Raw genomic sequence first — 26,911 nt, forward strand, 5'->3', positions numbered from 1 at the left:
TCTTGTCCTTGACGTCATTCTGGCCGATAGGGGCGGAGCTTGTAGGGTCATCGGATCAAGTTGTTGCATTTTCATACCAGAAAATTCGCCATCTGTATATAAAGCCATAACTCGCCTTCATAAGATTGTAAGCCAGATACACCAGAATCCAGGCACCTGGACTTGGTCCGGTTGGTTTTGGAGTGTATTATCTACCTTTGGATGGAGGGTCCTATCCTTCCTAGGTATTGGCTTTCTCATACTATTCAGTTGCTGCTTATGCCTACAATGTGGACCAGCGATTTGTGGTCTGTGTGCCACATCGTGTATTCCACCACCAAGATTTCATTCATCCCGGAAGAAGAAAGAAGAACAAATGATGCTATATGAACAGATCAACGGATTGATGAAGATTGATATCTCTTAAGGGCAAGTAGGGGACAAGGAGGGAATGTGGAAATATGGATTTTTATGATCAGTTATGTCCCCTATCTTGGACCCCAACGGTTTCATGTATAAATCACAAATACATGTATGTTTCCTCCAGTTCCAGTTATGAAGACGCAAACACATGTGCGGCCACCGTCAACATGTCCTCTTTCAGATCAGCCATGAATGGGCCGGATATTCTATTCCTAAGTATGAAAGGCCACCGGCTTTATATGGTTCATTTATCCCATTTCACAGTCCAGGCGAATAGGCCCTGATTCTGCCATTAAACCTTTTCCTGCCTTCTGCCTCTGAAAGCTCCAGTCTGAGCTCGCATCTGTACCCATGAACTTTGTCCTACTCCCTGCGCGCCTAACGGTGCCTGACTCGATCTGTCTGCTTGCCAAAAACTGTATTTCACCTTCAAGATTATCTGTTCTGCTCCGCTCCTCACCCAATGCATTCCTGTCTAGTAGTTTAAGTAAACATTCTTCCAGCTACCGAGCAAAAGGCCCGGCTTCTCTGTCTTTATGCAAGTAATTCATAGCCCTGTTACCATGGAATATTCCTACCCCCTCGCATCTAGTGTAGACACTTAGACGCTTGTACACGCACTAACAGTCAGTATAGTCAGTATAGAATAAGATTCTATCCTAAGAGACCTCTCTTTTCGGATAACATAGTTCTTTAAACATAGGATGTTAGATATGATTTGGGATTAGGTTGACATAACCCCAGACTTCTGTCTCCACATGTAGAGCTAAATGTCAAGTCCCCTTCACCCCCTAGTTGCACGTCAATCACACGTCATGCTGCTGCGCGCGCATCTCTGCCAAGTATTTCTGCTGACATTGCGAAATTCTTTCATGGAACCACCCTATTGTGACATCATACCTGATGACGCTCTTTAAGTTACGCCCAGTTACACCCACTTTAGTTACGCATGTATGTTTTACCTTTGTTATCAACTGTTACGCCTCCTGCATCTGTTTCACTGTAATACCTATTGTATAAAAATGATTACTTGTCAATAAGGTTAGTACTTCACTTCCTGAACCTTCGTGGTGATGGAATATGGAGTCCATCAATTCGAATTGATTTTGGAATAAAGCCCGTTCCGAACCTCTAATACCACGGATTCTGCCTCTTATTTTACTGAGCTATTATTATAGATTTTCCGCATCAAATTAAGTTCCGGTAATTAAATTATTTACCACAATCCAGTCAGGAAAAGGATATTGATGCATCTCAGAACTATTAGGAATAATTTTCATAACCCAGTGGCTCGCCATTTCTTTGACAAACATAACTAAAATGCGTATTTGGTACAATTCTGTGCATGAGTCACAGTCCCAAAAAATCCAAGAGGAGGGAATAGGAGGTTAGAACTGAGAAGGGTGGAATCAAAATATATTTTCCACATTGATGCTCTTTTTCTAGAGGGTTAAATTTGTAATGTTGGTCCACCTAGGATAAAACAAACAGACATGTTCTAAAGAAGTTTCTTGACCTCCTTGTAAGGGAAAAAAGAAGCTTGATCATACCGGTTTTTATACAATTTTAGAAAACCTTTTTTAACTCTGACAATTTGTTTCACACAGGTAGATGGAGATGAGGCTCAGAACAGCTTATGGAAATCCTTGTTATAATCGTCTATCAAATATGTTTTGTGTTAGTGGAACAGAAGTAATCTGAAATCAAGTGCTTGTTGTTATCAATGAATTAAGTATTTATTGCTAAAAATTTATATGGAGGATGGATAGACAGCAGTTGCCTACAGAGTTAGTGGATTGTAGTTATCGTTGATAGTAATACCCCATGGGAGTCCAGGGGAGATTTGGCCACTTGGGCTGGGAACGAGTTATACTAGAAATTGCAATTTCAAGCCATAAGCAGATGTATAGCCGGCAATCTGTCTACAGGGGAATATGCTTTTGACTTATTATATTGTGAGCACACAGGGAATGTTAGCCCACTGCAAAATTTATGTTAGTATGTTTACCAATATTTTTATTCATAATGAATATCAGATATATTTGTATACACATTTAGATAAATGCATGGACATCCACTCAGGTTGAATTCATATTACAAAATGAACATATTTATAACCCGTGAGCGTCTGATCATGTCGTAGTCCATTGCCTACTGGGACTGATTATTTAAATATTTTGTTTTGCATTCAATTTGCATATAGCTTATATTTTGTGGAATTCATTTTAATATTTCTTGACGTGCTGTTCCATTTGAGGATTGTATTGTAATGTTTGAATCATGGCGCTTTAAAACATTGAATGTGTTGTGATATAGCACATTTCAAGATGGCGGAGTAAATACCAGTGACTGTCAGACCATGTGTATATATATATATGTTATCTACTGGCGGTCGCCAGTAGATAGTTATAGTAAGGACTGTGTTTCCATAGGAAATCCGCAACATTCTATTTGGAATAACTTTGGCGCCGGTTGCCGAATCCTCACAAAATTTTCAAAATAGGTGGGGCACTCCGCTCTGCTCCGCTCCTACCCTGAAAGTCTCGGGGGGATTCGTCAAGCGGGGGCTGAGAAAAAAGGGGGGTCCCAAAACATGTTTTCCCCATGCTATTTTCCATTGGGACCTTTAGTCCAAGGTACAGCCCGAACGGCTGAACAGAATTATTTGAAATTTGGCAGAGAGGTAGTCCTCAGCTCAGGGAAGTGCCTGGTGTCAATCTGTTCAGTAGTTCCTGAGAAAATCAAAAGTAAAATCATATATATATGTGGGCAGAGCCTAACCACACATCTCATCCTGAGATCTGATTGGCTGTCAGCACTTCATCCAAGAAGTGTTGGCAGCCATCTTGGGACCAATATACATGATAGCACCTCATTAAAAAGCATTGCAGTTAATAGAAGGTTTTAAGACTTTAGTTACATTATAAATCATTTGTTGATGGTACCATACTCATTTTAGGAATTGTGGTATGTTCTAAGGTGATTTCACCATGTGAAAAAGCCTTCTGCTGGGATATCATGATTGAGAGAAAAATATTTTCTCATGCTTTTCCCACAGAGGTTTGGAAAGTGATCTATAAGCTAAACTGAGAGCTTATTTTCTGTAAATTCACATTATCTTTCTCAGTCATGTGAGAATGAAGTCTGACATTCTCAGTAAAACATGTTCATCCAACAAGGGCAGAGACTGTCAGCTGATTCCTTTGTGTTCTACTGCAGCTTCCCAGAGTGTTCCAATGAACAACTGGAGCGCTAACAGTCCTACTTATGATAAACGTATGGCACACCTGAAGCCATCTTGCTTGGATTAAAGTAGTAACTCTTAAAACATTTAATTTAAAAAGGAACAAAATGAGGGGGTTCATTTTTCCATAACAAGTATGATTAGTGCTGCAGAAAGAAAAACTAGGGCACATTTTGACTTCTGAAATCCTCTTTTATTTCATTAAAAAATTCTGACATGCAGACTGAAACATGCACTTTCAATACCAGCAGCAGTTTTCCCTGGTGAGCAGTAGCTTTACTACAGTGATCTAATGTGCAAAAAGAGTGCTAACATTCTGAATTTATGGCAAATGTGTGACACATCTGAATGCCTTCTTGATGGAATCAAAGTAAAAAACTGAAAGTATTTCCTACTGAGGAGACTGCAGTAAATGAGGAAATTAGGAAACTTCATAATAAATAAGTCTCCCAAGATGGCCACCAGAGACAAAAGAGCCCAAATGTAGCCCAAAATCACCCAGATGTAGCCCAAATATAGCCCAATGACAGAAGTGTTCAAAACACTTATTATTTTGTGTTTTTGCAGTGTTATATAGTGCAGACTTGTCGGGTATTGGAGTGCTTTACATGAGCATTGGTTACATCACACAAGAACAAATTCATTTTGGTTGTAGACATGGGGAGACTAAGTGATTTGACCAGAATCACAGAATGTCGAGCTGAAGCAGAAACTCCAACCTGGTTCCCCAGTTGCAAAGTCTGCAGTTCTGGAAGTAACACCACATCCTCTCCTCTAAGTGCAACATTTAATCAAGTGGTCAACTGGATAAAAAAACATAAAGATAACAAATAATTTAAAAGTGCTTTGTCGCTATTTGAAAACTCAGAAAATATGTCCTTATTTTAGTCTTTTAGAGCACTAACCATAATTTTGATGCCAATAAGACTCTCTCATTTATGTAATTTCTAAAGGAAATGCTCTAGGTATTACAGTTTTGATTACATCAAGATGACGTCAGGCGTTCAACACTTTTGTAATAAATATAGAATGTTAGCAATCTAGTTGTTCATTAGGATACTGTTGAGAGGCAGAGACCAGGAGCACGGACTCTGAAAATTGAAGGCAGGTAGGAGGGTGCAAAGGCAAAAGTTTAACCACACTGAGCAGGCAGGAAGGATCGTGGCAGCACAACAGACTATGGAGGGCAGTGGAAAGGGGGGCAGGGGCAACAAACCAACGATACAGGACTTGCAAGAGAGGCTGTGGCAATGTAAAAGACCATTGTGGGCAGAAGGAAGAGGCAATGGTAGTACAACCATACATGCCAACAGACCCGATTCAGCCAGGAAACGTCCAATGTTTTTAGGCTCAAATGGGCTTTATTTGATCTGTCTCCTGTCTACAATCTCCTCTTTTTCAATGTAACTCAAAGGGGAAAATCAATACCCCAGTTTTTTTTCAAAATCTCCCTCTTACCAAGTTCATAATGTTTGCAAGTATGGTACATTGGATCATGGAAGGAAATGGGGTAGGGACATGGACTTGGATAACAGAGGACAGGAGGGACATGGAGAGGTGCACCAAACTGACCCTGCAGGGCAGGCATCAGGGTTTGCAGCAGCACAATACACCACACAGGGCATGCGGGATGGGAGTGCAGCACAACAATCCATAGAAAGCAAGAGGGAGGGGACAGGACCATGCACATGGACAACAGAGAACAGAGGGGCAAGAGGCAATGGTAGCGAGCTGACCATAATGGACAGACAGGAGAGAAAGCTGCAGCATAACAGACCATAAAGGGCAGGCGGGACGGATCAGGGGCATTACAATGGAACAGACAAGCCAGGAGGGAGGGAGTAGGGGTCTGCACATGTAAACAGAGGGCTGGGGGCAAGGGGGCAGGGCAGGAGCAGCAAGATAGCCATGGAGGTCAGGCAGGATGGGCACTAGAAGCAAGACACACCATGAAGAGCAACAGTGAGACTGTGATGGCATACACACAGACCATGGAGGGAAGGTGGGAGGGGGTCAGGGGCAGCTAACTGACCACACAGGGAAGGTGGGAGGGGCCATGTCAGCACAGAAGACCATGCAAGGCAAGTGGGAGGGTTAGTGGCAGCACAATGGCTATGATGGGAAAGAAGGAGGGTGCAGGGGCATGCACAAAGGACGATGGAGGATAGAAGGGAGGGTCAGGACCTGTGCACAGACAAGAAAGCTCAGGGGAAGGGGCCTCACAACAGACCGCACGGGGCAGGCAGGAGGAGCAGTTGCAGCACAACAGACCAGGGAGGGCAGAAGGGTGTGGCAGTACAATGGACCATGTAGGACAGGAGGAAGAGGATAGGGGCATGGCATGTGGACAGGCAGGGTGGAGGTGGCAGGGACAGGTTACAGTCATCTGACAATGCTAGGCAGGTGGGAGGGGAGTGGCAGCTCAACAGAACACTCAGAGTAGATAGGAGTGGCAGGTCCATGGAACATGGTGGGCAAAAAGGATGGAGCAGGGGCATGCACAAAGACATCGGAGGGCAGGGGGAAGGAGAATAGGGGCAGCAAGCTAAGCACAGAGTTTAAGCAGGAGGTCAATGATGGGGCATAGAATTGGGCAATGGAGGGCAGGAGGACGGGACTGGTACATCATACTAAATTGAGGGCAGTGGCAGCACATCAGACCATGCATGGCAGGAGGGAGGAGGCTAGTCCATGGATTCACACAACAGAGGATAGGGAGGAGGGGGATGGGGCAGCAAGCTAACTGTTCAGAGAAGGCGGGTATTAGGAACTTTATTGTTTTTAAAACGTGTATCTGTGCGAACTACTTAAAATATGAACAAGTATGCAGCATAATCTCACTTTTATTCAGGAAGAAGAGGACGTTTGTGACTGTGGCTCCGGGCCCACTTGGCAGAAACACCCCCTGACCCTCCACCCCCTATCGCAAAATGTAATGCCCGTGAAAAGGGTAGGTGAACACAGTGTTATATAGAACATAGTCCTGAGAGCACGATTGAAAATGAAAATGAGATATAGTGTATAGTATAAACTATGCACCAAAAAGTGTGATATAAGATGAACCGGGCGTGAAATATAATATGCAATACATTGTGCACAATGACAGATTCATTGGAGAGTGCGAGATAGCACAGGCACTAGCGCGTGCTATGCGATGTGCGTCTTGGAGTGTAATATGCACAGGGCAGTGTTGTGTAACCTAACTAGTCTCTAAAATTGTAATATAAAATATGTGCTCGGGACTGTAACGTTGCATATGCACTGTGACAAAGATATGGATCCCAGATTGTAATATGTATGGCATAGCACTGTGCGTTATAACATAGGCATCGAGGAAGGCACGTTAGATGGGGCAATATAACCCGTGCGAAGACAAGTGTGGCATGACATATTCACGGGGTGGTGTTACAGTGCACATGGGCTAGAGAGTGTCGTAGCATATGCACTAGCTGGTGGAATACAACACAGAGGTGTGTGGCACTCGGCAGGCAATGGTGGGTGTAACACAGCATTGGGCTCTGCCAGGAGCGCGCTGTGACTCTCAAGTGATGTTCGTCCCCTTTCCAGAGAGTAAAATAAAAAGTATTACACATCTGGCAGTGGATGTGTGTTCTATTAACCGTGAGGGGGGTTTCTTACATAGTTTTGGTCGAATTTTTGTCGAATCCCCTTTGAATGGCTTGGTGTGCATGTGAATTAAATGTGCCCGTCAATAGCTACCCATGTTTGTATAAATAAACGACAAGGGTGTCTACCGGGATTAGGCACAGTAGGGCATCAGACATGTCAGAGCTTCACTAGTGGTGTAAATACATTCCACGTGGATTCATTGTATGCATAGTCGCCTTTTAATGAATATCACTCAAATCGTCATGGTGATAGGTACGTACGGTTTGTCCAGCATGTCCTAGGTGTGTCTATAAATATATATTTTTTAAAAATAAAAAAAAACAGTGGCCGTCCCTGGGGATTGGGGTAAAAAAAATATGATTAGGAGACAGGCCCTGGGGGATGGGGTCATCAGGGCCAATAAATTAAAATAAGAAGGGGAACCACACAGCCCCCCTTCTTAAAAAATTAAAATAAATTTTTTAAAAACTGCCATCGTGCCGGAGGCCACGCCCCCTCCTTGCAGCCCTCTGCAAATTGCAAACGCGACCCCTGGCGAGTTGTAAGTTGGGGAATTAATTCCTCTTCAATACAGACAGGTGTTCTGAGGCCAAGACCCTTTTTACACCTCTCTGCAACGCAGCTCTGTGGCGCTTACTGGAGGTACCTAGTGGTCTAGTTTGACCCTAGGGACCCTTAGGATTCAAGGGGACTTAATCTCTCAACTTAGAACAGCCACAGGGCGCGTTTACACAGTGGTGAAGGGAGGGGACGGGGCCTGAGGTGACGTGTGCAAACACGCACTATGGCACGTTTTAAATTGGGGATATAATTTCCCTTCAATACTGAGGGCACCTGGGGGCTAACTAGCCCACCAAGTGCTTCCAGTAAGCGCCACTTAGCTGCATTGCAGAGAGGTGGTTCAGGCTGTGCCACTTTTTACACCTCTCTGCAACGCAGCTCTGTGGCACTTACTGGAGGTACCTAGTGGGCTAGTTGGACCCTAGGGACCCTCAGGATTCAAATTAACTTAATCTCCCAACTAAAAACGGACACAGGGCGTGTTTACACATTGGTGAAGGGAGGGGACGGGGCCTGAGTTAACGTGTGCAAAAACGCCCTGTGGCCTGTTTTAAGAGGTAGTTTTAATCCCCCTGCCCTATTATATGCTAGGGGCATACAGAGGAGGTCATGCTAATCACAGGGGGACCCCAACGCATAATGTTCCCTAGTGTATGTAGGTGTTTTCACTGTATTCTAAGTGTCTTTTAACATAGCACTGGCTCTAGGACTGGTTAGTCAGGCTCAGTTACCACCAGTATCCGTCTGAAAAAGTTGAGGGTACAGGATGATTTTACAACAAGGATTCTTTCTGCTCTTCTTTTTGTTCTTTCTGCACGTTATCCTTCTTCCTGCACTTTTCTTCGTCTTTGAGGACTTCTGTTGCTTCTTTCTGCACTTCTTTTTTTTCTTTCTGTGCATTTTTTCTCCTTTCTTCACATGTCCTATCATGTGTATTAAATGTGCCCGTCAATAGCTACCCATGTTTGTATAAATGAACGACAAGGGTGTCTACCGGGATTAGGCACGGTAGGGCATCAGACATGTCAGTGCTTCACTAGTGGTGTAAATGCATTCCACGTGGATTCATTGTATGCATAGTCGCCTTTTAATGAATATCACTCAAATCGTCATGGTGATAGGTACGTACGGTTTGTCCAGCATGTCCTAGGTGTGTCTATAAATATATATTTTTTAAAAATAATAAAAAACAGTGGCCGTCCCTGGGGATTGGGGTCAAAAAAATATGATTAGGAGACAGGCCCTGGAGGATGGGGTCATCAGGGCCAATAAATTAGAATAAGAAGGGGAACCACACAGCCCCCCTTCTTAAAAAATTAAAATAAATTTTAAAAAACTGCCATCGTGCCGGAGGCCACGCCCCCTCCTTGCAGCCCTCTGCAAACGCGACCCCTGGCGAGTTGTAAGTTGGGGAATTAATTCCTCTTCAATTCTGAGGGTCCCTGAGGGCCAACTAGCCCAACAGGCTTCTCCAGTATGCGCCAGGGAGCTGCGCTGCAGACAGGTGTTCTGAGGCCAAGCCCCTTTTTACACCTCTCTGCAACGCAGCTCTGTGGCGCTTACTGGAGGTACCTAGTGGTCTAGTTTGACCCTAGGGACCCTTAGGATTCAAGGGGACTTAATCTCTCAACTTAGAACAGCCACAGGGCGCGTTTACACAGTGGTGAAGGGAGGGGACGGGGCCTGAGGTGACGTGTGCAAACACGCACTATGGCACGTTTTAAATTGGGGATATAATTTCCCTTCAATACTGAGGGCACCTGGGGGCTAACTAGCCCACCAAGTGCTTCCAGTAAGCGCCACTGAGCTGCATTGCAGAGAGGTGGTTCAGGCTGTGCCACTTTTTACACCTCTCTGCAACGCAGCTCTGTGGCACTTACTGGAGGTACCTAGTGGGCTAGTTGGACCCTAGGGACCCTCAGGATTCAAATTAACTTAATCTCCCAACTAAAAACGGACACAGGGCGTGTTTACACATTGGTGAAGGGAGGGGACGGGGCCTGAGTTAACGTGTGCAAAAACGCCCTGTGGCCTGTTTTAAGAGGTAGTTTTAATCCCCCTGCCCTATTATATGCTAGGGGCTTACAGAGGAGGTCATGCTAATCACAGGGGGACCCCAACGCATAATGTTCCCTAGTGTATGTAGGTGTTTTCACTGTATTCTAAGTGTCTTTTAACATAGCACTGGCTCTAGGACTGGTTAGTCAGACTCAGTTACCACCAGTATCCGTCTGAAAAAGTTGAGGGTACAGGATGATTTTACAACAAGGATTCTTTCTGCTCTTCTTTTTGTTCTTTCTGCACGTTATCCTTCTTCCTGCACTTTTCTTCTTCTTTGAGGACTTCTGTTGCTTCTTTCTGCACTTCTTTTTTTTCTTTCTGTGCATTTTTTCTCCTTTCTTCACATGTCCTATCTCTGTAGGCATAGTTAGAAATTAGCATTTAAAACACCTTGAAATTCACAGAAAAAACCATAGGTTTCAGGCACGTTATAGTTAGGAATTAGCATTTAAAAAACCTCAGAAATTCACTGAAAAAACCATAGGTTTCAGGGGTGTTATAGTTAGCTGGACTTTTCACTTGTACAAAACCATTGAAATTCCCCCGTTATAGTTAGTTCAGCTAACTATAACTCGCGCGCCCGCAATGCACTGCTGATGACGTCACATATTACATCACTCATGACTTGGTCAGTGACATCACTCATGACATCACTGATGACATCTCAAATGACATCACTGATGACATCATCCTTGTGATAGAGTGGCAGACCTCCTCTCACCCTAATATAACCTTTGATACACACATTCAAAAATAGAGACTAACATTTTCAAAACAATGGACATACCAATACCAGTTACAACAACCTCTTCAGTAATTCTAAGATCCACATACACATCCACTCATTCACCAACAGTCCTATACAGTCACTCATACATGTACTCACTCATCATATGTACTCATACACCTATACACAATGCCACTCATCCATAGAGTTACTCACACACATAGTCACTCATGCTAATAAAGAATCAAACATACATTTACTTGCATATACAGTTATACACACACCACCACACTTACTTCTACGGAAACTTACACACACTTCGTCTTTTAAACAATCACTTATAGAAACACATACTTATTCATACAGGAACTCTTTCAATCTCTCACTCTCACATATACTCACTTATATACACCAATAGTCACATATACTAGTTTAAAACATATGTAGTTACTCATAAAGACACTATTGAGACAGTCATTCACTCACTAACATACCCATACACACACTCATCCACCCATACAGTCCTGCACACATGCTGTCTTCAACACATACAAACAGTGAGTCACTCATTCATGCACCTATGCACTACGTAATACCCCCCACTGAACCATGCAGACACTCAGACTGATACTCAAAAAACCAACTAATAACCTATATAGACACCCATGTAGCTACTCACCAACCCATGCAGCCACTTATACACAAAGTGAGAGACTGATACAGATATTTACATATTTAAACATTACTCACTAAGCCATGTATTCACTATGATACACTTAATCAGTCAGTTACACAATCAATTTTTAAAAAACAAATCATCCATTTAGACACTTATATACCCATTTATTCTTCCATCGACCTTGAGATATACATATATAAAACATATTTAATTTTCAGAAAAACAGACATTCACTGGATGATGTCATCAGTGATGTCATTTGAGATGTCATCAGTGATGTCATGAGTGATGTCACTGACCATGTCATGAGTGATGTAATATGTGACATCATCAGCAGTGCATTGCGGGCGCGCGAGTTATAGTTAGCTGAACTAACTATAACGGGGGAATTTCAATGGTTTTGTACAAGTGAAAAGTCCAGCTAACTATAACACCCCTGAAAGCTATGGTTTTTTCAGTGAATTTCTGAGGTTTTTTAAATGCTAATTCCTAACTATAACGTGCCTGAAACCTATGTTTTTTTTCTGTGAATATATATATATATATATACGGGGCATGGCCTGACGCTAATGGAATAGGTCCACAGAATTGGCGTTCCTAGCCGATTTCCGCCATCAAGCACTATCCTGCCCTATTTTCGTGACGAGGGGGATGATAACGAGTAGGGGGAACCCTCTCCCTACCTCTGGCACCTGAAGTAGGTATTTTTGTGGCCTCCACTGTGGCCCATGTAGACTTTGCTGCCTGGGACCTAGAGACTCTGATTACCACGCTGTTATGGTGATAGTGAGGTGCTGATTTGCTCCCCTGGAGGAAATACACTTGTGGCAGACATGGCATTTCCCAATGTAGGATACTCGAACTTGCCTCGCTGTTTCCGCAGAGCACTGCAAGGTTGGGGAGAGATCAGAGGAGTGGCCGTGAGTGGCAAGAATGATGTGGGGACCGGAATTGGGGTAGCCCCTGAGCTGGCCAGTCAGCCCTCAGGCTCACCCAGTGGTGGTGTGGTGAGCCAAGGGAGTCTCTGGTGAGGGCACGCAATGGACCTACAACAGGGGTGATACATTGTGACCCCACACAGAGGGACATACCTGGGTCTCTGACATATCAACTGCAAGAATAGAGCAATAGTGGATGGCCAGAAGCTGTGGTATCATGTAGTTCCTAGGAATCCCCAGGATCTGTGCGTTTTTGATTACCTAAACTGAGGGCTTGGTGTCCCAACCGCTTCTGGACACTCCCACAGGATATGTCAGCCGTTTAACCAGCTTGTTCTACAGTGCCACTACCACCCATTATATCTTTTCATTGTGTATGTAGTTTTTGGCAACCACTGAACATGACATCCCTGATTCCTCAGGGATCCTGGAAAACAGTACCGTACATTTATTCTCAGAAAGTACACAGGAGGGCGATTAGGGCATTTCAATAAGTATTTATTGGTCCAGTGTCAGTCTTGTGTAAAACATATTTGCTGCGACAATCAGGAGACAGAAGCATATGAAAGAGATTGCTAGTACCAATATAGTAAATAGTAGATACATTTCTACCATAGTGCTAATACGATGAACATAAGCAGTTCAGATTAAAACAGTAGCACTTGCGTATTCCTAAAATGAGCGCCCTAAGTAATTTGCCTAAATGTACCCACCTTGATCTGTATATGTAGCATGTATATGCGTATAGCTATAAATATATATAAATATATATTTATATATATATTACCTACTGGCGGTCGCCAGTAGATAGTTATAGTTAGGTCCTATTATCCATAGGAAATCCACAACATTCTATTTGGAATAACTTTGGCGCCAGTTGACGAATCTTCGCGAAATTTTCAAAACTGATGGGGTGCTCTGGTCCGCTCCTATCCTAAAAGTCTCAGGGTGATTTGTTAAGCGGGAGCCGAGAAAAAAGGGGAGTCCCAAAACGTGTTTTCCCCATGCAATTTTCCATAGGAACCTTTAATCGCAGCTACAGCCCGAACTGCTGAATGGAATTACACCAAATGTGGCAAAGAGGTAGCCCTTGGTTCACACTCGTGCCTTTTGGTTAAATGGTGTAAATCCGTTCAGTAGTTGCTGAGAAAATCAAAAGTAAAATCACATATATATCTATGGCCTCGGACCCTATGCGCACCCTCCCGATCACAAGCTGCATGCTAATTGGCTGTCAACTGGCTGTCAACACTCCAAATCAGGAAGTGTTGGCAGCCATTTTGTGCCTCGGTAGAAGCGAGGCTCTAGAAATCAGTGGATCAAGTGTGCAAAATGTATAAAGGGGGCAGGGTAGAAATAACCTGACCCTCTAGAACTGCTTAGGGCGTCCCACAAGGACCCCCAGGGCCCCCTAAAAAATAATTTTTTTAAAAAATAAAAAGGCAAAATGAGCGCAGGGTGCGCGGATCCTGCTGTAAAAAAAAAAAAGCGCTTATTTAATAATTAGCCCCCGGGGGGCCAAATCCCAGGGGCAAAAATATTAAATTTGATGGGGGGCCCAGAGGGGCCCCCCAGCCCCAGGGACTGCCAACCCCCAGGGCTACAAAATAAATGGGTGTGGGGGCTCAAAGACCCTCCCAAGCCCTGTGGACCACCACCCTGGGGCTTTTTATATTGTGGGAGGGGGCCGCCTGGCCCCCCTCCTGGAGCTGTCAATGGCCCTGGGGACCGCCACCCCCCAGAACCGGCTCCTGCAGTGTGTCGGGGTGCCCACCCCGGGACACTGCTGTTTGCTATGGCAGGGAGGGAGCTGAGGCTAATTTTCTTTTTTTTTTTTATATTTTTGAAATATTTCTTTTTAAAAAACTTCCCTATGTGTACATTTATATATTATCTGTATCCTTTAATTTGGTGTGGCTTTTTAAAAAAAAATGTTTTTAATTTAAAGTTGAACAGCATAGTTAATATCTTCTATTAAGTTATGTCCACTTTTTTTTTGTTTTTTATATAAATTCTTGAGGTGCGCGCTCAGAGCGCGCTCCTAGTACGTTTGCGTACATTTTTCATGAATTTCGGCGTACGTTATTTACGTACGCATACATACGTATTACTGCGCGCTCGGAGAGCGCACCTAGTACGCATGCGTACGTACGCACGCTTACGTACGTCGTACGTACTCCACGCGGTATACTTCCGTATACGCGTAGACTACGCGCGCTGACGTTTACGCATACGCGCGTGCTGCGTATGCGCGTTACGTACGCGCATAGTACGTGAGCGCATGCGCGCATACGCGTTCGCGCATGCGTAATTGTACCGTGCGCGCTGGGAGCTTGCTCGGTGCGCGCACGTCGGGATATGTGATGAATAAAACAACACTTCTAATTGGTTTTCATTACTTTCAGTTTCAGATTGTTTCAACACCACACCCAATCCCCTCATGGCAAGTCATGTGATCCAGAAACATCACTTTTCATTGGTTCAAAGTACTTTCAGTTCCAGATTCTTCCAAAATCACACCCACCCCCCTCATTGTTAGTTCTGATTCCCTAGGAGAAGGAGCTAATCTGTGTGTTGAGATACAATGGCAGAGCAGCAGCCTCCTTCTGAGAGTGAGCAGGACACTCTTGAGAGACAGAGGCAGAGAAAGCAGAAAAGCTCCTTTATATGTTAGTTTTTCACTTTTTCAGAGGGACAAAAGAAGGTGAATGCACCAAAGGTCACCTGCAAACTGTGTCAGTGCGTCTTGTCACGTGGGAATCCTAACAAGAAGTATTCTTTTAGTATTCATACTATGACAAGACACGTTGAGAAAATGCATCCAGTGACTTTTCGTCGAGCTTCTGGAGCAAACCCTCCTCCTGCTCAACCGACGACATCTGCAGCAGCTCAGCCGAGCACATCTTCGGCAGCTCAGGCAAGCACTTCTTCTGCAGTGGTGCCTTCACCTTCTACCACACCTCTGGATATTCGTCCTTGTTTTTTGAGGATGAGTATTCACTGCATGGATTGTGGTCGTCTTATTACTTTGGGTGAGAGCAGTATTGATCTCATTCAAAGAAAATTTGAGGAGCATCCTTGCGAGAGGCCATAATTTTCTTATTTTTTTTTTTTTTCGTGTTTCTCTTCCTCTGTCCCTACATTAACTCAAGGGCTCTTTTTAGAGCCACCTAAAATCAAAACACCTCAATTTGTTTTTTACAATCTATTTCTTTTGTTTTTTTTAGAGTGCGCGCACCCAGCGCGCACCCAGTGGGTTTTTAAAAAAAAACAAACATTTTTTTTCACCTTTACTAAACCACCAGGAACTCCTTGAGAAAGAGAGGGGAGTGACAAAGTAATTAAAAAAGAGATGGTGTACATTTCACAGTTGAACGAAAGACAGTTTTCCTATTAAACTTTAAACTCTGCATCAGTATTTATGTATAGGTACCCAAAAAACATAATAGCTCATTTTAGTGTTGCATTTGAATTGGCTGTATTTACAAGGAGAGGAAAAGACACGCAGAGAGGCTTATCCTCTCCTTGTAAATATGGAGCAGCACCCTGCGCCCCTAGTACGTCAAGAAAATTGACGTAGTGGTGGCGCAGGTGGCTTGTAAATGTGCCCCAGAGATGTTAAGGAAATTAAGGGTGAAACAGACAAATCAAGAGTGACAGATACAGACACAGAGAGCAAACAACTGAGAAGGAGTAAGGCAGTTAAAAAGACTAAAACATGTGGATACAGAAAAAGAAACATGAATGACAAATAATTGATGGAGGTAGTAAAGGTAGGGGAGTAGTATAGAAGGAGTAAGGAAGTTACAAAAGAGTAGTAAAGCAGGAAGAGAGAGTGAGAAGAGAAATGAGAAAAGTAGAGTAAGGACAGGTGAAGAAAAGGAAGCATGAAACGAAACCAGTGACACATACAGATATGTTAAACTTACCTGACCATCAAAATAAATAATTTAGAATTAAATGTTTTTCCCTTTTGAGAGAAATATCCAATTTTAATCCTTTGAAATTTTAATAATTCTTTCTTCCAATGATGATGTTAGTATTTAAAATTTGGGTTTCAGAAAAATTAGGTAACAATTGGGTAAATCATAAGGCAAACGTTGCTTGAAAATCAATTGAGAATCATTACACAGTGTCCAGCCTTTTTCACATTTTAGATAAACTGTGTAATGACCAGAAGTTATAGAAGGTCCATCATGGAAAATTATTGCAACTGCAACAAAAGTTTTTCCAGATATTGATAATTGTTGTCCTGTAAACTTCTTTATCAAAGTGTCCAGTTTTGTTCCATCAGCTCTACAACGTTGCATCATTAAAATTACATACTGTCCATATTTCTTTAAAAATAACGTTGATAACATGTCTGATTTACATTGAGAACATTCCATGCTGTGATTAGCATCTTTAACTAATTTTCTAAAAGTCACCGTTTTACTCTCTGGTAATGGTAAATATATGAACCTTTCAGAATCAACATTACTACTGCTTGTGTTCATACAGTTATCACAACAATGTTCCTATTTATAAGAGACACCAAATACATTTTCTACTTCTACCCCTTCATCTTCCAGTACCATCAGGATATACATCAAGAATTCTTGTGCATCTTGCTGGACATTTTGTGTAAACTGTGTACGTCCAGAACATACATCTAAAAGATTTCTAACATCAGAAGCACTTTCTATTTTAGTTTTATCATTACTCAGCTTCTGATAGAGGAGACTCAGCAAAGAACAGAATCTTTTTTCTTGATTTAGTATTATCTGCTCTTGCACACTTTCAAGATAAAATACAACATTCAGCACTACATTTGCGTAGCAGTTGACACCAGAGCTATTTTCAAAATGACAACCAACAACCTCTTCAGCATTCTCCTTTTTCTTTTTGCTTGCAGTCACATCACTATCTTTTTGTTTTCTCTTCTGTACACCCTCATTACAGATATCCTCAAATCTCCTTTTCCGACAAACAACACGTTTTTCAAACACAGGATACTGTCCTAAATGAGGAGCATAGCTTCTTCTTAATCTATTATACTCCTTTACACAGTTTGCATCAGCACTTACTTTTGAGTCATCAAAGTCTATCATGAATAAACCAGATAATTTTTTCACTCGTGACAAAGCAACATATGCCATACCTTCTTTAAACACACTAGATCCAATGTTTACAAAAGCACTATCTACAGTTAATCCTTGAGACTTGTGAATAGTTACAGCATATGCTAGAGAAAATGGAAACTGCTTCCTACGCACATATAAGTCTTTCACAAGCAAGAAATGAACTGAACAACGACAAATGTCTTTAACCTCTTGTATCTGATCAAATTTTATTTTTAAACATTCAATTCCAACTTTTTTTCTGGTAATTAATAAAACCCACAACTCTTCCCATAGCTCCATTCACTAAACCTTTCTCTACATCCAAATTCCGTCTTAAAATTACTCTACAGTTCATACACACATAAAGATTCTTTTCCAAACCTGCTGTTTTAGAAATGTTTTTCTCCAGAGAATCCAATTTAGTACCCAATTTGCCTGTCAATATAACAGTTATTCGTTCATGTTCTATTTTATCCACAGCTTCCAGTTTTATAATCTCTTCATTTTCCAATTTCAAAAGTTCTTGATTGAATACAGAACATTCATGTAGTGTTGGCATTAAGCAGATTACAGTATTTTTTTCTGCAATTTTCTTGTATATTTTCTCTGGAACTATTTGTTCTGTTGGAAACAAATTACTCACTAATCGACTCTGTAATGCTTTTCTGCCATGTTCTGTGAGTAGTCCAATTCTTATATCTTTCAGAATACTTGCATAGTCCTCATCATTGGCTTGCCTCATATTGGTAATGAGTTCCTTATACTCAAAATATGTCCAAATATTTACATTGCCTACACTTCCTAATGACTTTTTTGTGTCTTCATGTGTAAGTGTATGGAATACCGGTTGTCCTTTAACTGGAGTAAGTTGCAAAAGATCTCCAAAAACTATGACATGTTTTCCTCCAAATAGGACGTCAAAGTCTGTCTTCAGAATTTGCTGCATTCTTAAATGCACAAAGGCATGCATTAAGTTTGATACCATGCTTATCTCATCAATAATGAGTACTTTCATTTTCTTCAATACTCTTGAAACTTCCAAGCATGCTTCTCCTGCTAGTTTGTGGTACTGTATTTTGTTCTCATGCTCTACTGGTAACATTAGCAAACGATGTAAGGTAACTCCTTTGATGTTATACGCTCCTAACCCAGTTGGAGCAGTAACAACACAAGACAAAATGGAATCCATTTTCTTCTCTAGGTAGCTTCTAATTACATTGATTAAGAAACTTTTTCCAGTTCCTGCTTGTCCACTTACATACATTCTCATTGGTTGAAAAGATGTGCATGAGCACTCTTTATTTTCATGTAGTAATCCGTGATCAATTTTTTGTCTGACTTCTTCATAAATTTGTTTTTGTTCTTCATTCAGTTGCTCCTCCAAATATGTTAAGTCTACAAAATCTTCCTGAGCTTGATTCATAGCTGTTTCTACTTCGTTCATGGCTATTGCTGCTTCATTTTCGATGATCGGTTGTCCTAGAGGATCTTGACTGAATGTCCCAGAACTTTGACTGTCTTGAGAACTGTCTCTAGCTACTTCAGCTGCAATTGTTGCTTCTTGTTCAATTTCTTCATTTAACATTTGAACATAAGTTGTGAAAGTACTGCATTCAACGTTGTCTTTGTTAGCATTGAAGGAATCTTCATAGCTCTGAAATTCTCCAAGTAGTTCCTCCTCTGTACGCCATGGTTTAAACAGCTGCAAAAGTGCCAAGTAGTAAAATTCCTTTTTGTCAGGAGTGTCGCAACTCAGCTTCCGGTGATTTATCAAACTTCCTTTTGTTTGCTTCACCAAACATCCTTCCTCACTTTATATTTTCCATTGTTGATATCTTCTGTAACACTCCGTTTAAAAATAAAGTTCTGCAGCACTTCATAGAGACACATGTTCTCAAGGTGATGACTTCTTTGTGGGTAATATGTGTCCAACATGTTTGTTCTTAAAATGTCTGTACTTTCAGGTTCGTACTCTGCTAAATATTCAATTTCTCGAATAGATTTCAGAACCCAATTTCGCATTCCTGCAAGGCCTAAACTTGCCCAAATTATTCTTCTGGATTTCGAGTACAGACTTGCAGATGATAACCTATCTGAGCATTCGTAGGATCCAATTTCTCGATGCGATAACATCTTTAAACTGAAACTGTATAGCTTCTTACTGACAGTCTTCTCGTGAGAAATCTCTTCCCACATTTCCTTAAATTCCGTTTTCTCAGATTTAGTGATGTAAGATGTGACATAGCGAGCAACAGCAATAGAATTGTCAGCCACATACTGTATATCCATGTTAGCATTCCACATGGATAAAATGACTGGGTTGTAGTCATTTATATATTTTGACTCTTCTTTTCTTCTTAGGTTGTAGGTATTCTTAGGCGATTTTCTTGTAATGGTATGTCGCACAGCTGACATAAAACTGTTTACTCTTCCTTTTGAAAGAACAGGTCGTGGAAATCCAAATCGACATTTTGTGTAGAATTTATCTTTACTCTTGTACTTCCGTCGACAGTATTTTCCACACCGATGACTTTGGAATCGTAAAACTTGCTCCTTTAACTTTTTCTCTTCTGTGCTTTTTGGTATAGCACATGTTGCATATTCTTCAATGAAAGATAACACTGCTTCATCAGAATCTGTTCCAAATTTTGGAGCATCCTTGATCCACAACAGCATATGAATATGAGGAGCACCTCTGGCTTGGTACTCTTTTCTCCAAAAGAAATCCACAACTTCTCCAAGAGGTGGATTTTTTTTATTGCAGATGAAGGACATCATAGCCTCAAATCTATGATTGAAATATCTGCAAACATTAACCGGATCCAATGAGCACAATTCTCCTGCTGTCTTGTATTGGATGTTTTCAATATTTGAATTTGCCTCTCGAAGAAAATCCAGAAGATCATCCCAAGCGTACTCAGCACAGCTTAGGGTAAGGAACCATGTAGGAGTTCCTAAATTCCGTAACATACATTTCAATTCTCCATGGTGTCGGTACCAATATTCATTCGTCTCACGCTGACAAGCCATCAAATTGATCAATTGAGATTTCAAATGATCATCTCGCTGTTGCACTTTGTTCATAAAATCCTTTGCAGTCACATTACATAGATGTACTCCAGTTTTCAAAATGTGATTTACTGCATAAGATAGTGCTGACAAGTCACTTTCAAATAAAAGATGGAACAAATAAGGAATACTTTGACGAAATCTCGGATCTTCAGCATATAGTCTTGTAGTCCGATACTCAGAAGCAGGAATCTGTACTGGACGTTCATCATATCGTCCTCCTTCTCCTGTAGGAAACAGCTTGGGAAAACAACGAGCTTCCAAGCTCTCTTCCCATACACTCACGGGAGTTCCTTGTGCTTTCTTCATCTGAAACAGATCAATAGCGTTTCCCATAACTTCTTTAGAATGAAGAGGATGTATGCTGAAATGTTCATAAATTTCTTCTTCTTTTGACTAATCCACTTTTTCAAGTTGCCCAGTTGGTATTCCTGTGTCTTCTATTATTTCTTCTTCATCCATATAAATGGCTTCATACCATTTATTATTTTTTTTCAAATACAAATTTGCTCTTTGTACTTTTCGTACATCCACCAGCTCCTGCCAAATTTTCTTATTCTTTGTAGGTACACCATTAACCAGAATAACTAATGGTTCAGTTTCCAAAGTATCTGCATCAATTGTTTCCATATTTTTTTTCAAATCTAATGGCAAATAGATAACTCTTCCTTTTAAACCTCTCTGTAAATCCGAAGGAGGTAATTTACCAGTTTTTGGCTCCATACGCTATGGTCTGAAACGGATGGACACATTGAATGAGTATAGACTCATACGTATTTAAATCAGAAAGTTCTGGAGGAATATCAACCAATTCTAAATTATTATGTACAGCTCTAGCTGGCATTCTATTTTCTTCTAACTTGTTATAACAGTATTTACAAATACGCTGATCTTCACCCCAAATCAAAACAATTTTCCAGAAATATATATGTTGCAAAATCTTTCCACTTATAATTATCTTCATTTTCACTTTTTTTATACAGATCAACATTCCTTGTTGGATTTTTGTAATGGCTTCTCCGGCAACATATACAAGTAATATTTGGTCTTTCATTAGAGATGATAGCACATTTTGTCATTTCATCATCAAAATTTTTACTAACAGTGAGTTCTACATTCTCTTCCACATTTTCATCAATAACTGTGTCATTTTCTGCACTTTCTTGTTCTGGACCAAAGTAACAAAACTGAATTTCATCAGTAACCTTCACTACATCTGATACAGATCCACGGAACAGAGCATTATTCAACTCATTTAACTTTAGTGCTGGATTTTTAGCAAAATACAATGTTCTCACAAACTTTCTAATTTCAGTATGATGAACTGCCAGCATCCTAAAATGGTGAAAAACACTTTGACACACTTTCCGAGATAGACAAGCCAGAGAATGTCCTTGCAAACCAGTATTCTCTCTCACTCTGCATGGATCTAGTCTTTGAAGCACCTTAATCTTCTGTTTAACACTCTTTTTACTATATTCTCTTAGAAAGTCACGTAATTTATCAATAGATTCCTGACGCACAGTACAAATACTACTACAATTCCAAGTGTACACTGGGGCTTTAGGACGTCTTCCCATAACCTCATCAGCCATCACTTGTTCCTCATTTCTTGGAACCATTTTCTCCTTTTCCATTACACACCCATCCTTAACTTCATATGCTCTACCATTGGTGTCAACTGCATGCAACAAACTATTACTTTGAAGATAACTCTCTTCATTAAAAAATGGTTCAGTACTTGAACTATGCTTCCATTCTCCTAAGAAGACTTTACAAAAGTTTTTTTTTTTACTTCTCTTTTCCTTTTGCTTTGTGACTTCATTGCATTGACTAATTTATCTAATCTACGCATCCTGTTCAAAATTAAAATGAATAGATTTTTTTTATTTCTAATGCCTTGGTAACAATATTTTCAATTAATTTCTTTTTCTTAAAATTTTTTGTTTTTTTCTTATATTTTTTCATATCCTTCAGCAAATTTAACATCACTCTTCTCTGAAACATTTTTCGACTAATGTTTTTAAAATCTATTTTCCGTGTTAAGTCACTCTTCCTAACTTCTGAGTCTATATTAGCATTTTGTTTTTGCTGTCGACTCTGTTGTTGTTTTGTACTTGAAACACTGTTTGAATGTATCTTCCGATCATTTTTTTTTTTAAAGATATTTTTTTTAAAATCTTTAGTTTGCTTACCAGAAGACTTTTTCTGTTTTCCAACACGTGCTTCGCCTCCTATTTTTTTTTTATCAGTCGTCTTCAAATATAGTTGTTGTTTCTTTTCTTTTGTTTTTCTTGACTTTATAGGCATCTTTATATTTTTTCACTGTTGCTCACCAATACCTGCAAAAAACTAAAAAAAAATACCTTTATGTAATTTAAATTCATTACATTTTTTTAAAAAAAACTTTTCAAATCCTATCACATGAGCTGATCCTTTGCTACGAGTCAAACTCTTACAAAATAGAATAAACATGAATTAAATCTCTGACAATAATTCCTGTGTCCACACAGACTCATGGTCTGATTCTAGGCAGAAAGCTATATTTCCTTTGGCAATTTGAAAGCACATTTACTACTGGGGTAGAGCAAGTGATAATTACTGTAACAGCCTGACACATGTTCCTTCTAGTTTAGACACGCAGAAAGGAGCACATGTCCTAACAGCTCCTTGAGACCATGACCATGTGTTAGAGGGTGAGTGATTAGCCTAGAGCAAAGGAAATGAGTCTTGGTCACGTTGAATCTGTTTGCATTACACACTGCTATCTGAAACACAACACAGAGCTGACTATTACGCATGGGAGTGTAGCAGAAGCTGCTGCGTGTGTGCAAAGAGTGTGTTTCTGGAGACTGTGTATTGTCAGCTGCAAGAGACATCTGCATGGAGTCTCCCACAACTGCATGAAGAGTACAGACATGTGTGTAAGAGTACATGTGTGGTAAGGGTTAATTGGAGTTTTCAACATGTAAGAACCACCTCAGCCATTGCAAGAATTCATGAATAATCTACCATGCTATTTTCAAACGTGTTTGCATTTGCATCACATTTTTGAGATACTGCTTTCTGCTGATTGCTAACCAACACATTGGAAGAAAACAAGCTGAGCCTTTCCTGAATGTGCAAGTTTTTCTGATCAACAGCAACACAAATTAAAATGCTAACAACAATTCCTGTATGCACACAGACTCATGCTCTCAAAATAGACAGAAAGCGATATTTCCTTTGGCAATTTGAAAGCACATTTACTACTGGGGTAGAGCAGGTGATAATTCCTGTAACAGACTGACACATGTTCCTTCTAGTTTAGACAGGCAGAAAGGTGCACATGTCCTAGCAGCTCCTTGAGACCATGACCATGTGTTAGAGGGTGACTGATTAGACTAGACTGAAGGAAATGAGCCTTGGTGATTTTGAATCTGTTTGCGTTACACACTGCTATCTGAAACAGCACACAGAACTGACTAATACACATGGGAGTGCAGCAGAAGCTGCTGCGTGTTTGCAAAGAGTGTGTTTCTGGAGACTGTGTATTGTCAGCTGCAAGAGACATCTGCATGGAGTCTCCCACAACTGCATGAAGAGTACAGACATGTGTGTAAGAGTACATGTGTGGTAAGGGTTATTTGGAGTTTTCAACATGTAGGATCCACCTCAGCCATTGCAAGAATTCATGAATAATCTACCATGCAATTTTCAAACGTGTTTACATTTGCATCACATTTTTGAGATACTGCTTTCTGCTGATTGCTAACCAACACATTGGAAGAAAACAAGCTGAGCCTTTCCTGAATGTGCAAGTTTTTCTGATCAACAGCAACACAAATTAAAATGCTAACAACAATTCCTGTATGCACACAGACTCATGCTCTCATTCTAGACAGAAAGCGATATTTCCTTTGGCATTTTGAAAGCACATTTACTACTGGGGTAGAGCAAGTGATAATTACTGTAACAGCCTGACACATGTTCCTTCTAGTTTAGACAGGCAGAAAGGAGCACATGTCCTAACAGCTCCTTGAGGCCATGACCATGTGTTACAGGATGACTGATTAGACTAGACCAAAGGAAATGAGCCTTGGTGATTTAGAATCTGTTTGCGTTACACACTGCTATCTGAAACAGCACACAGAGCTGACTAATACACATGGGAGTGTAGCAGAAGCTGCTGCGTGTGTGCAAAGAGTGTGTTTCTGGAGACTTTGTATTGTCAGCTGCAAGAGACATCTGCATGGAGACTCCCACAACTGCATGAAGAGTACCGACATGTGTGTAAGAGTACATGTGTGGTAAGGGTTAATTGGAATTTTCAACATGTAGGAACCACCTCAGCCATTCCAAGAATTCATGAATAATCTACCATGCTATTTTCAAACGTGTTTGCATTTGCATCACATTTTTGAGATACTGCTTTATGCTGATTGCTAACCAACACATTGGAAGAAAACAAGCTGAGCCTTTCCTGAATGTGCAAGTTTTTCTGATCAACAGCAACACAAATTAAAATGCTAACAACAATTCCTGTATGCACACAGACTCATGCTCTCAAAATAGACAGAAAGCGATATTTCCTTTGGCAATTTGAAAGCACATTTACTACTGGGGTAGAGCAAGTGATAATTACTGTAACAGCCTGACACATGTTCCTTCTAGTTTAGACAGGCAAAAAGGAGCACATGTCCTAACTGCTCCTTGAGACCATGACCATGTGTTACAGGGTGACTGATTAGACTAGACCAAAGGAAATGAGCCTTGGTGATTTAGAATCTGTTTGTGTTACACACTGCTATCCGAAACAGCACACAGAGCTGACTAATACATATGGGAGTGTAGCAGAAGCTGCTGCGTGTGTGCAAAGAGTGTGTTTCTGGAGACTGTGTATTGTCAGCTGCAACAGACATCTACATAGAGACTCCCACAACTGCATGAAGAGTACAGACATGTGTGTAAGAGTAAATGTTTGGTAAGGGTTAATTGGAATTTTCAACATGTAGGAACCACCTCAGCCATTGCAAGAATTGATGAATAATCTACCATGCAATTTTCAAACGTGTTTGCATTTGCATCACATTTTTGAGATACTGCTTTCTGCTGATTGCTAACCAACACATTGGTTGAAAACAAGCTGAGCCTTTCCTGAATGTGCAAGTTTTTCTGATCAACAGCAACACAAATTAAAACGCTAACAACAATTAAATTTAAAGTGGTAGGAAAATGTACCATACTATTTTCAAATGTGTTTGCATTCGCCTCTCACTGATCAGTAAATAATTTCTGCTGAATGCTAACCATCACACTTTAACATAACAAACTACCCCTTTTCTGCGAGTGCAAGGCTAACAGAACAAAAGCAACACAAATTAAATCTCTGTAAAAAAATCCTGTGTGCAGACAGCCTCATAATGTAATTTTAGTCACAAAACAATATTCCTCACTAATACCACTACACCTTAACTTACAGTGAAGACATACTCCATAATATCTTACTAATTCTAGACAGTTAAATTTCTCCTAAATCACAAAATGTAAAACACAACTTAAAAACAAGAATGAGAATTCTATTATTTATATCAAAATACACCACATACTTCCCCTCTCAAACTCATAACTCACCTTTAAAATTAATTAGCTGAAAAAGAAATGTGGGACTCAAACAGCAGATTATCAGAGCCAGAATCTCAGAGCTCTACACCTCTCTCCTCTCTGCAGAACCTGTAAATGGCAATTTTTCCCTCTCTTTTTTCCCAAATATACATGTTAATGTTAAATCACAGTCCTTCCCACATTTTTTTTAATGGAATCACACATTTCTATTGGTTGCAACGTTCAACCCCTTTGCAAATCATCCCTTCCCCCAACATGACTTCTGCCTGCTACCATAGCAACAGCTCATGGAACACTGGTGTGAGCACAGAGGTCAGAAGTTCAGCAGACATTGTTTCAAATCAAAACAGCAAGAGTGCTTGACTTTTCAAACCTAACAGCAAATCCAAAGTAATGTTCAGTGGGAACACATTTTTCTGTACCAATCCAAAACATGCTTTTAAAAATGTAAACATACAGCCTAGTTTTAACTGTAAAATGGTTTAAATCAGCCAATGAGTTCTTTTTATCAAAATAAAGTATGTATGCTTCCATTTTCCAACTGTGTTTCTTTTCATATTGCCATTCTACTGAAAGACACCTTCTGAGTGCATCCAGATCTCCTTGAAACATGTTCACAGTGTGGATTGTAGGTCATAGCTATGTCTTCTGGAGTGAAAAATTTGCAGAAAAAAGAGGTATGGTGAGAGACCTTGCTTTGCCAAATGTAGACATTAAATGGATTGGTCAGAGAGGGTTAAAGTGGCACCAACTAATGCCCTTGGTGAAAACCTTTCTACATCTCCCACAGCCTAACCTTATTATTGTGCACTGCGGTGGAAATGACCTAGGCACTTTAACTGGGGTAGGTCTGGAAATGCTTATTAAGGACACCTTTGTGCAATTGATGTCGCT

This window comes from Triturus cristatus, chromosome 9, assembly GCF_964204655.1.
Source record: "Triturus cristatus chromosome 9, aTriCri1.1, whole genome shotgun sequence".
NCBI lineage: Eukaryota > Metazoa > Chordata > Amphibia > Caudata > Salamandridae > Triturus > Triturus cristatus.